General features: G+C 55.5%; 1 pseudogene; it reads left to right on the top strand.

Annotated features, from left to right (window-relative positions):
* Window positions 1-7,079: 7,079 nt before the first annotated feature.
* On the top strand, window positions 7,080-9,580 carry LOC118701360 (serine/threonine-protein kinase pim-1-like; annotated as a pseudogene).
* Window positions 9,581-11,336: the final 1,756 nt, after the last annotated feature.

Raw genomic sequence — 11,336 nt, forward strand, 5'->3', positions numbered from 1 at the left:
CTGGCCCTGGGAAGAGCTGTTCCTTTAAAGCTCAGCGGCACAGACACAGCACAAGGACTTTAATGAGCCTCTTGGGGATTGGGTGTTGTTTACATCAGACTCAGTCCCTGAGAGTATCTTCAAAAACTTCTCAAGAACTCAAAGTTAAATTTAGACTCCAAAGTTTAGAAATTTAATGGGTCTCACTGAGGGACATGACTGAGCAAGTGTCCCCAGGTTCCAGTTAGAGCAGAACACTGGAGGCAGTGATGTGATTTAACAAAATATGTGGATATTGATCTAGTACTGATATCCAACTGTGACAGACAAAGGCTCTCTAACAGTTAAAGTTAGAAAGTCTATGTTTATTGCGATGCTGGGCAGCGTGCGGATAGCAGGGAAAAGGAGCCATGAGGCCCCAGGCCTGCAAGGGTCACTTGTCTCCTGCTCCTTCCTCAGGCCCAGGCCCACAGCCATGGCCAAAGTGCTGCCCAAGTTGGCTCTGCAGGGCTGTCTTGCAGCTGCTGCCCATGCCTGTGCCCTGAGCAGCCCAGGCTGTCCTACAGTGTCCCTGCCCTGCGCCTCTGTCCCTGCCCTGTCGCATCCCCCTGCTGCCCCACCTGGCTGGGCCCTTCCTTTGCTGACAGCTCTGCCTCCTGCCTGCCTCTGCCTGCCCACACAAAGCCTGGGGCTGAGACCCAGACTCCTTCTGGGGGATGTGTTGCACCACAGCCCTCCCTGTGAGGGAAATCCCTTTCGGTTTTTTCCTACTCTGGTCTTCCCCAGGTTCCCTTAGCTTTGATTTTTTTTCTTTCTTTGGCTGTTCTCTTCCATGTTAAAATGATCCACCCTTCAGTCCCTCCCAGGCTCTCCTCTGCTGTCCTCAGTCCCCCCCCACTGAGCAAAGAGCTCCTCTGTCCCTGTACACTGCTCACGTGCTTGAGGCCATGGGTGCCTGGACAAGAAGGACGGTTCTTTTCTACAGGAAGGAAACCACAGAGCCCCAGGTTTTGAAGGCAGATCAGAGGCAGTCACCAGAGGCCAAGGCAAGCCAGACCTGTCTGTCCTTGCAGCTTTTGTCTGAAAGCAACCCTTGGATATTTGCAGAATTTTGCAGGTGGAATTCCATTTCAGCCATGAGTGCCTGACCAGAATGACAGTTCTTCTCCACAGGAAGGAAAGGGCAGAGCCCCACTGTTTCAAAGGCTGATTTAGAGGCAGCCCCAAGGAGGCCAAGGCCAGCCAGACCTGTTTTTGTATGGCAGCTTTTGTCTGGAGCAATTCTTGGATAGAAGGAGTTTGGGAGGCCAAATCCAGTTTTGTCCATGGATACCTGGACCAGAAGGACAGTTCTTTTCCATAGGAAGGAAAGTACAGAGCCCCAGTGTTTCACAGGCAGATGAAGCTGGCCCTCAGGAAGCCAAGGGAACCTAGACAGTCCTGGCAGCTTTTATCTGGGAGCTGTCCTATATTGAATTTTGGAGGCAGATTCCCAATTTGGCTATGGACAACTGCATTTGAAAGATGATTTTTCCATGGAAAGAAAAGCAGACCCCCCCAGTGTTTTGAAGGCAGATGACAGGTGACCCCCAGGATGGCAAGACCACCCAGAGCTGTATGTTCTGGCAGGTTTCATACAGGAATGATCCTTCAACATAATTGAATTTGGATGTAGAATCCCAATTTCAGCCATGAACCCCTGGAGGAGAGGAGCGTGGCCGGTGGAAAGTAAAACGCCCAGGCTAGATGAGAGTCCAGCCAACCTCCAGCCAGTAAGGCACTTCCCCAACACGAAGTCAGGGCCCGGTGCCCAGCGATGACAGGCTTACGGACGAGTGGCCGCAGTAGAGAGCTCCGAAGTCGCAGGATGAAATGAAGAGGCGACTCTCAGTTTCTTCAGGGAGGGTGGTTTATTGGTAGGGAAACGTGGAGGGTTTTGGAGAAGAAGCTGAGAGCCCCGAGGCAAGAAAACCCCGGGTTTTAAAGAGGGTGGGGGGGTGAAAGATGGCAAATCAGAGAAGGATACATTAAGGATTGGCACAATCAGAGAACCAATCAAACACAGTTGTGGGAGGGACCCTGGCCCCTAACCCAATCACCCGACACCTTGGCCTGAACTTTCTAGAAAAAGAGGCAGGGTGTCGAGTAACAGGCAGGCAGCCAGGGGGGGAACAAGAAAGATACATTTAGTAACCAAGACAACTGGGAGGGGTTTGGGGATTGACACAAACTGGTAACAGGGCAGGAACTTCTGAGAGAACAATGGGGGGAAAACTGAACAAACATAAACCACACCACAACAGAGGAGGAGTTTTTTTTCCCAGAGAAAGGAAAGTACAGAACTCCAGGGCTTCAGGGGCAGCAAAGAAGCAACCCTCAACATGCCAAGGTCAGCTGGAACAGTGAAGCCAAGCCAACCAGAATTTTTCCATGTTCTTGGATCCCTGGGGCCCTGCAGCATCACAATTGCCCCTTGGTTCCATGAGGCCCTGTAGTATCACAACAGATCTTTGTCCACAAGGCCCAGCAATACCACAATGGCCCCTTGCTTCCATGAGGCCTTGCAGTGTCTGACAATGGCCTTTTTGTCCTATTGGGCTCACCAGGATCACAATGGACACTTGGTTCCTAAAGGTTTGGCTGTATCACACTGGCCCCTTGCTTCCATGAGGCCCTGCAGTGTCACAAAGAGCTCCTTGGTTCCACAAGGCCCTGCAGAGCCCCTTGACTCAACAAGGCCTCAAAGTGCCATAATGGTCTCCAGGATTCCATGAGGCCCTGCAGTGCCACAATGGCACCTGGGCTCCATGAAGCCCTGAAGTACAGAATGGCTTCTTGATTCCATTGGCCCCTCACTGTCACATCAGTTCACAGTTCCATGCAGCCCTGTAGTGTCACAATGGTCTCCTTGGTTCCACAGAGTCAGAATGTCCCCGTGGTCTCATGGAGCCCCACTATGATCCCCTTGATTCCATGAGGCCCTGCTGTGCTGCAATGAGCCCTTGGTTAAACGAGGCCCTGCAGTGTCACAATGTCCCCTTGGTTCCAGTGGGTCCTGAGGTGTCATAATGGTCTCCATGGTTCCATGAGGCCCCAGAATGTCATTATGGACTTTTGACTCCGTAAGTTTCCATACTGCAAACAAGTCTCCTTGGTTCCACAGTGTCATAAGTGACCCTTGGTTCCATGAGTTGCCTGGCCTCCCACAGCCTCTCAGAGACCCTTCTCTACCTCAAGGTCCCCAACGGCCCTTCATGGCCTCTCAGAGCCCCCCATGGCCCCTCACAGCCTCTCTCAGCCCCCTCACAGCCCCCCATGGCCCCTCACAGCCCCTCACAGCCCCAGGCCCGGGCTCCTCCCTGTAATAGGTTAATTTCTCAAGTTTGTTCATCAAAAGGAAAGCTGATGAAAAGCCCAACATAAATATAACAGTTAATATGTTGCAATATGTCATAAGGCTTAAACCACAATATGTCTGTCACAAGCTAATATTTTGAAAAGCTGAATATGCAATATGTAACTGCAGCCACACGCCTATATATGGTAAAGGCTATTGCAGGGTCATCAAAACTCTGAGAGACAGGATGGGAGCCTTCCTCCAAACGACCACCAAAAGGCAGAAAAAGACCCCCTAGAAACTAACGGCGCAGACGCAGAAAACACCAGAAAATACACAACCACGATAGATAAAAGAGAGGCCTGAACAGCTGGGTGGGTGTGAGCCGTTGGTGGAGCGGAGACTCCCCGGCTGGACCCAGCCCTGTAATTTGCCTATTATTATTTGCTCTGTCAATTAATAAATTACATTTCATTTGGACTCACTTGTCGGTGATTGGCTCCTCACCACAAACTATAACCCTCATGTCCCCTCACAGCCCCAGGCCTGCGGCTCCTCCCAAAGGAGAAGGGGTCAGGCCCTGCTTGTTCTCCTTTTATTTCGGTCCCTTCACAGCCACGAGTGCAGAAAGGCTGAAATGGAGCCTTTCCCCAGCGTTTCCCTCGGGGTTAACTGCGGGCTGAAGCTCTGTGCTGGCGCTGGCCCGAGCGCCACCATCCCTGCAGCCGCCAGGCCTTTGCTGTCCCCCCGTGTCCGTTCCCTGTCCCCGAGTCCCGCCCGGCTCTGGCAGCAGCAGCAGCCGCAGCGCAGGGGGCGCCGGCCCGGCCCAGCCGGGGCTCCCGGCCAGGAGCAGCAGCAGCGCCGGCCCCTTCCCACCTGCTCCTGCCTCGGCTCCCAAGGGCTTTTTCCAGCTCAATTCTGGACTAGAGCAGCAATCACCCACACACAGCCCTGACTCCTCAGGGCCTGCCTGTGCTGCCCTGAGCCAGCACTCAGAGGAAGAAAGGATCGGGTTCCAGCGCTGTTTTCAGCACTGTTTTACTCACCCTGAGCTGACAGCAGGAGGCTGCTGCTGCCTTTGCCTTTGGGAACTGGAGAAGCTGGCTGCTCTTGCCCCTCTTCTGCTTGCCACTTGAAATTTATCTGTAAAACTGCAATTCCCCTTTTTGATCAGCGCTACCCAGAGTGCTTTCATGACAGTGAATTTAGGAATCCTTAAAATCAGAGGGGTTTGAGAAAGCTGCAAAAGACAGTCCTCAGAGACATCAGAACTGCGATTAGTGCTAAGTAGTAGCCATAAGATTTGTCAGCAGAAAAGTTATATTAGAAGTAGAAAGTAAGGACAAATAGAAAAATGGTTTTTCTATTAACGCTTGGTAGAATAACTCCCTAAGCTACAGAAAAGTATATCTAACGAGATATTAGGAAGTTCTAAGCGTGAGCTCTGTGCATTGTGTTTTAAGGCTTACAAGCAGTTATTGTATTCAAAATAAGCAAGCATTATTTTAACCAAAGGTACCTGTGCTTATCGTGGTTGGATAGAACTACTGTCAATATGCTTTTGCTTTGTGGGATTGGTAAAAAAAATTTTAAAGTAAGTTGTAACATTGAGTTCTTTGTCTGCTGCCGAGGACACGAGCTGCTGGCATCATCCAATTTTCATAACCATGTAATGAGACTGATGCTGGAAAATAAACAGCTCGAGACACGTTCCTCAGCAGTCCCATCCTGTTGGTGATTTGTTCATAGCCCCTGGCTGGGAATTGGTGAACTCAGGCTTTTGGTCACAGGCATCATGATTAGCAGATCTTGAAATGCTCTCAAGTTCCTGAGCACAAAGTCAAGGAGAATTAAAGCAGCCACACAGGCCACATTTGCAGTGCTCAAACACAGCCCTACTGCTGCTGCTGAAATAGAATCAACTGCCAGAGGCCATCACAGAAATTGCCTCTCAAGTGTCAAATCAAATGAAAAAATCCACCAGGAGAAAGAGAAACCAGAACTTCTTGACTCCCTCTTTTGTTTCTTCCAAGCAGCAGCAGCAAATGGAGATGCCCAGAGGTATTTCCAGCTGCTGCTGGTCCCAGCTGGAGCCCAGCCTGCTGCCCAGGCCCAGTGGGAAGCTGAGCCCAGCCCGGGGAGCTCCCGCAGTGTCGGGAGCTCAGCGCACGTGGGGCCAGGCCCAGAGCCCCGGGCACGGCCGCCCATTGCGGGGCAGCGGCGCAGACAGAATGTCCTGCGGCCCAAACCTCCTGCTCCTGCCACACAGCGCCAGCGCTCTCCCCCTCCTCCTCCTCTCCCAGTACGGCACAAATTCCAGCTTGGAGGAGGCTGCCCCAGAGAGGGCTCAGGCTCCTGCTTCAGCCTCAGCGTCCCTGCAGAGGAACAGGGCATCTTTCAGCCACTTCCACAAGCTCAGGGTTGCCATATCATGGGGAATCTGGGATGAAAATGGCCTTGATAGGAAGGACAAAAGCAGAAGGAATGGATTGGAAATTATTAGGAAAAATGATCCTTTGTACAGGCAAAGCTCACTAAGTCATTCCCAGCATTTCTTCTTTTCAGATTCTTTCAGTCATCTCCTCAGAGGTCCAGCTTGTTCTGCTGCCTTTCATGAACTGACTGTACTCGTGATTTATATCAATGCAGGAGATGTAGAAGCATCTGAACTGAACACTGAAACAAACTCCCTCTGTCAGCCCATTTTCATGTCCTACATCACTTTGAAGATGTCCATGGGGGTGTTGGAATGATTATCACACAGCTCTCCATTTCTGGCTGCAGGCTCTGGAGATTCTTTCTCTGCATTCAGTCAGGCTTGCATTCCCTAACAATTCCTGGTAGCCCATCATGTTTTCTTAGGGTAGAACAGTAACAATGAAAACCTCACCAATGGCACAACTGCCCAGCCCAAAAGGAAAAGAAAGAACAAGCTGTAAAGTTCTTCAAACATTTGTCCTGCTTTGCTGCAGGAGTCATGCTGCATGCACGGTGTGGAAAGCCAAGAGAAGCTGCAGCTGGCGGCACATCTTGTGACAGAAGCTGCACCTGGTTTTCCAGGAAGGGTTCTTGGAAAGAGCAAACAGGACTGTGGACAAGATTCTGGAAGAACTGGAACAGTTTTTAGGAAATGAAATGAAAACAGAAAGAAACAAACCAAGATGTTTTCTCTGTTTATTTTTATGCTCCCCTTTGCATTATTTCTCCATCCCATTAATTCCAAATGGATCTCACCTCTAAGATCCATGACTTGACATGTTTTAGACACTGTCAAATCCCATGAGCTATACACAGTTTGCCTTCCTCTGCTTTTTTTTTTTTTTTTTGGAAGGCAATGCTGGAGAGATAAGTGCAGTGCTTGGTTCAGGTAAAAATTCTGCATTCAGGGAATGCGCTCCGATAGTGTTGGACACTCAGCAGGGACAATGCACAGCAGCAACCAAGGGGATTCCTGTGCCGCTGTGCAGGAGTCCAGACTCTGGGTCTTGGCTGAACAGGGCAAAGTTCCCATGTTTGGACAGGCTCAGGGGCTGCTCCCGGGGAGCGCGGGGCTCGACGCGGGGGTGAGCGGGCAGTGGACAAACGGACACGGGGACAAACGGCCCCAGAGCTTCAGTTGCAGCGGCAGCAGCGGCAGCGAAAGCAGCGAAAGCAGCGACTTTATCGACTCCCTCTCGCTTCGCCTCTCCCTCTCCCGCAGTCCTGCACCCTCTCCCGCTCTCCCTTTCCCAATGTCCCCTCCTCTCCCAGTCTCTCTCTCCCCATGCCTGGCCAGGCCATGCCCCCGGCCCGCCCCCAGCCCCGGGCGGGGCTGCCCCGTGCCCGGCCCCGGGCGTCCTGCCGCGGTCTCGCCTCCGGCCGGCTCTGGCCGTGCTGGCGGTGGCGCTGCTGGGTGGGCATCAGTGCCTGGGGCTGGGGTGGCATCGCCTCCCTTGGCTCCGCCTGGCCCGAGCCCGGCCCTGGCCCTGGCCCCGGCTCCTTCCGGGGCCCGTGGAGGACACAGGCGGCTCGGCCGCTCCCGCCGCCTCCGCTGCGGCTTGCCCGGCCCGAGCTCTGCTGCTCGGCAGCGCAGCCTCCGGCCCTGAGCCGCCACTGTCCCATTCCCGGGAGCGAACACCTGGGCATGGCCAGCCCGGGGTGCTTGAGGGGTGCTCGGGGGCCCTTGCCGGCCCCGGGCCGAGCACTGAGAGCCGCGTCCCGCTGGCAGGGAAGTTGCAGCAGGGCCTGAAGGAGCAGGACAGGCTGGGCTCGCTGCTGGGGCGCGGCGGCTTCGGCAGCATCTTCGCGGCCACACGGCTCTCGGACGGTGCCCCGGTGAGCGGCGGGGCCAGCGGCGGCCACAGGAGGAGGGGGCGGATGAGGAGGAGGTGGGCACAGGAGGATGGGGCTGGGCAGGGCGGAGGATGGGTCTGGGAAGGGCGGGTGGCGAGCTGAGCCTGCTGCTGCCCTTGGCTTGCAGGTGGCCATCAAAAGGGTGCCACGGAAGCGCGTCTAGCACTGGGGTGAGCTGGTGAGTGAGCGGGGCCAGCGGCAGCAGCCGGGGCTGCTGGGCGGGGATGAGCCGAGGCCCGGCAAGGTGGAAGCCGCCCGGACACCCCGAGGGAGAGCGGGCGTGGGGCCAGCGCAGGGCGCAGAGCATCCCGGGCCGGCTGAGGGCTCCCCGAGCCCCGGCACGGCATTGGCCCCACTGAGGGCATCGTGCTCCTCCCGCAGCCCGACGGCACCAGCGCGCCCCTGGCCAAAGTGTCCACTGGCTTCCCTGGTGTGGTCCAGCTGCTGGAGTGCCTTGAGCTCCCCAACGACATCTTGATGGTGTTGGAGCGCCCGGAGCTGTGTCAGGACCTGCAGCATTTCATTGGGGCAAGTGGGTTCCTGCCCGAGGAGGTGGTGCGGGAGCTGTTCCGCCAGTGCTGGAGCCCGTGCGGCACTGCACCAGCTGCGGGGTCCTGCACAGGGACATCAAACCAGAGAACATCCTGCTTGACCTGCACACCGGGCAGGCCAAATTGATTGACTTTGGCTGCGACACCTACCAGCAAGACACAGCCTACACTCACTTTGCAGGTGAGCCCATGCAGGGGTGTGCTCCTGGTCCCAGTATCTCAAGGCCCAACATCTCACAGCCCAAGCTGGGTGTGGCAGCAGGGATTCTCCCTTTTGCAGGCCTTCATGGCACTGAGTCTTCAGCTGAGTTGCTTTTGAGCAACTGAGTTGCTTTTGAGCAGGGCTGAGTGGGGAGCCAGCTTCCAGCCCTGCTGGCAGCTTTTGCCCACCACTCTGCCCAGAACTGGGGCTGGGGCTGGGACAGCCCAACAAAAACACCTGTGGGTGGGGTAGCAGAGAGGGGGGGTAGAACGTGAGCCCCAGCCGGTTTGGTGTGCAGGTGAGAAAGGGCTTGGACTGCTCCACTCACCTGGTCTGTTTTGGGTTGATAATGTTTTTTGGGGCAATGCAGGCAGGGATAATGATGGCATGGTTTTTCCCAGCACTGAGTGGGTCCTTCCTTATTATGGTCGGGCCTTGCCAGGGCTTTCGCTGCCCTCTTCCAGCACCAGTGGCTTCTTTCCCAACCCCAAGTCTGTGCACAAGTCCCAGGCGCTGGCGAGAGGGCAGTGGGTCACCCCGTGTGCCACTGGAGCAGCCCCAGCACGCCCAGGGATGCTGGGGCCAGGCTCTGGGAACAGCAGCATCCCCCTGATGAACTCCATCTCTATTCCATAGGAACACGGTCATACAGCCCCCCGGAATGGAGCCACTTTGGCTGGTACTATGGCAGGCCAGCTACCATCTGGTCCCTGGGCATCCTGCTGCACCAGATGGTCTGTGGGGAGCACCCTTTCAGGAGGGGCCAGAACATCAGCTGGGACCATCAGCTCTTGCTGCCACAAGGGCTCTCTCAAGGTGGATCCTCATCTCTGGCCACGGGGGGAATCCCAGTGCTGGGAGACAGCAGCGGGCTCGTGGCCATCCCGCTCTGGGAGCTGCTGAGGAGGTGGCACATGTCCTGCTCTCCTGCTCTCCTCCAAAACAGGGAATTGATGGGAAAGTTTAGGCCCAGCTCTGAGCACATCCAGCATGGCCTGGCCACAGGAATAGTGGGACAAAGCCAACAAGACCCTTCTCCAGCTGCCCGGCGGTTTCTGGTTTCTGTGCCCAGAGTGCCAAGATCTGATCAGGCGGTGTTTATCCATGCTGGACTTGGAAAGGCCCTCATTGGAAGAGCTGCTCTGTCATCCTGGGATGCAGGATATTCATCTGCCCTAGAAGAAGGGAGAGAGCCACAGGCACACTTTGATGCAGGGCCCTGGTAAGTTACAGCCCCACACATGCCTTGGCAATGAGTAGCAAAGGAACCCAGACTTTTTGTCTGTCCTGTGTCACTGCCCAGGGCTCATCAGATGGGAACACGCAGCCCTTGTGCTGGAGCTGAGCTGCTCTGCCCAGCACTGGTGGCTGCCATCTGAGCTGGTTTTGCTTGTCCTGGTTCCCTGACAGCTGGGGCCCTGGGCAGAGCCCTGAGAGCCTGGTCTCAGCCCAGGGAAGGAGAAGGAGCCCCTGGAGAAGCTGTACCAGGTGGGGCTGCTGCTGCTGGAGACAGCAAGGACGACATCAAGGATGACAACCTCTTCCTGGACCTGGCCACTGACCAGCTGAAGATGCTGGACATTGATTGTGGCACCTTCTCCAAAGCCAGGCTCCACAGGGAATTTGCAGATGAGTCCACACGCAGGGGGATGCTCCCAGATTTGGGCATTGCACAGCCTGGCCAGGAACCAAAGGTTCCCCCTTTGCTGGGGCGGGTGAAGCTGATCCTTCAGCCGCTGCCCAGCTGCTTTTGGCAGGGCTGGGGCATGGGCTGGGGTGGGTACAAAATGGGAGTGGGCTCCTGGCCCTGCCAACAGCCCCCAGCAGCCACCGTGCTCCGGGCTGGGGCTGGGGCTGGGGCAGCCAGCCCGACACAAACAAAGCCCCATGGTGGGAGCAGAGGTGGGACTCCAGAAGCTGTGCAGGGGCTGCTTTGCTGTGCAGGCAAGGAAGGGCTTGGGCTGCTCCACTGCCCTTGTTTGCTTTGGGGTCACTGTTATTATGGGGGGCAGTGCAGGGGGAAGGGAGAAAGCCTGGGCTTCCCTCACCCGGGGGTGGGTTTTTCCCTGGCATGCAGGCGTTGGGCCTTCCTCAAGCCCCTGGTAGAGATAAGATTTTTGACCTTGGTACTTGTTTCCCCTTTTGTCTGTAATCTATTGTCAATAATTTTTTGTTTGTTTTCCTAGAGGAAGCGTTCCAGGTGGGCTCCAGTCTGGATGGGGAAGTGCTTGGGAGCAGCTGCAGCGTGGATGGGCCGAGCCCTTGGAGAAGGCTGAGGACATCGCTTGGGAGCAGCTTTTCTTCCAGCGGGGGATGGCGTGAGGTGGGTCCCCGTCTGCTTGGCAGGGTGGGATCAGAGCTTTTGGGAGATGGCAGCTAGCACAGGAGCATCCTGCTCTGGGCAGCTGCTGAGGGCTGGATGTGCCCTGGCTGGCTGCAGGCTGGGCACATGTCCTGCCCTCCTGCTCTGTGCCAAAGGCTGCAGGGATGGGCAGCTCTGGGCACCGCTCTGAGCACGGCCAGCATGGCCTAGGCACCGCGGGCGGCTGGGACAAGGGCACAGGAGCCTTCAGCTGATGGGCGCTTTCTGCTTTCTCTCCTTGCAGCCGGGCTCTGCGGCTGCTGAGGCTGCTCTGGGCTCTGCCAGGGCTCTGCTGGAGCTCAGCACCGGGCCGGAATCAGCCAAAGAAGAAATGGTGTGACCTGCAGCACAGACTTGCTTGAGCATTTTGGCAGAACAGCCCAAGTTTGCAGAGTGTACACCTCCAAGGGAAAACATGACACCCCCCAGAAAATAAACTTGTTCAGTAACTTCTGAAGTGAAATTAATCTGGGATGACCCCAAATGACATTTTTCATCTTGCTCAAGTTGTAGCTCAGCCCTTCTCTGAACTGTTCTCTCCTCCACCTGCCTTTTACTTCCCAACTGCTCCCT

The sequence above is a fragment of the Molothrus ater genome, unplaced genomic scaffold (assembly GCF_012460135.2).
Source record: "Molothrus ater isolate BHLD 08-10-18 breed brown headed cowbird unplaced genomic scaffold, BPBGC_Mater_1.1 matUn_MA604, whole genome shotgun sequence".
Classification (NCBI taxonomy): domain Eukaryota; kingdom Metazoa; phylum Chordata; class Aves; order Passeriformes; family Icteridae; genus Molothrus; species Molothrus ater.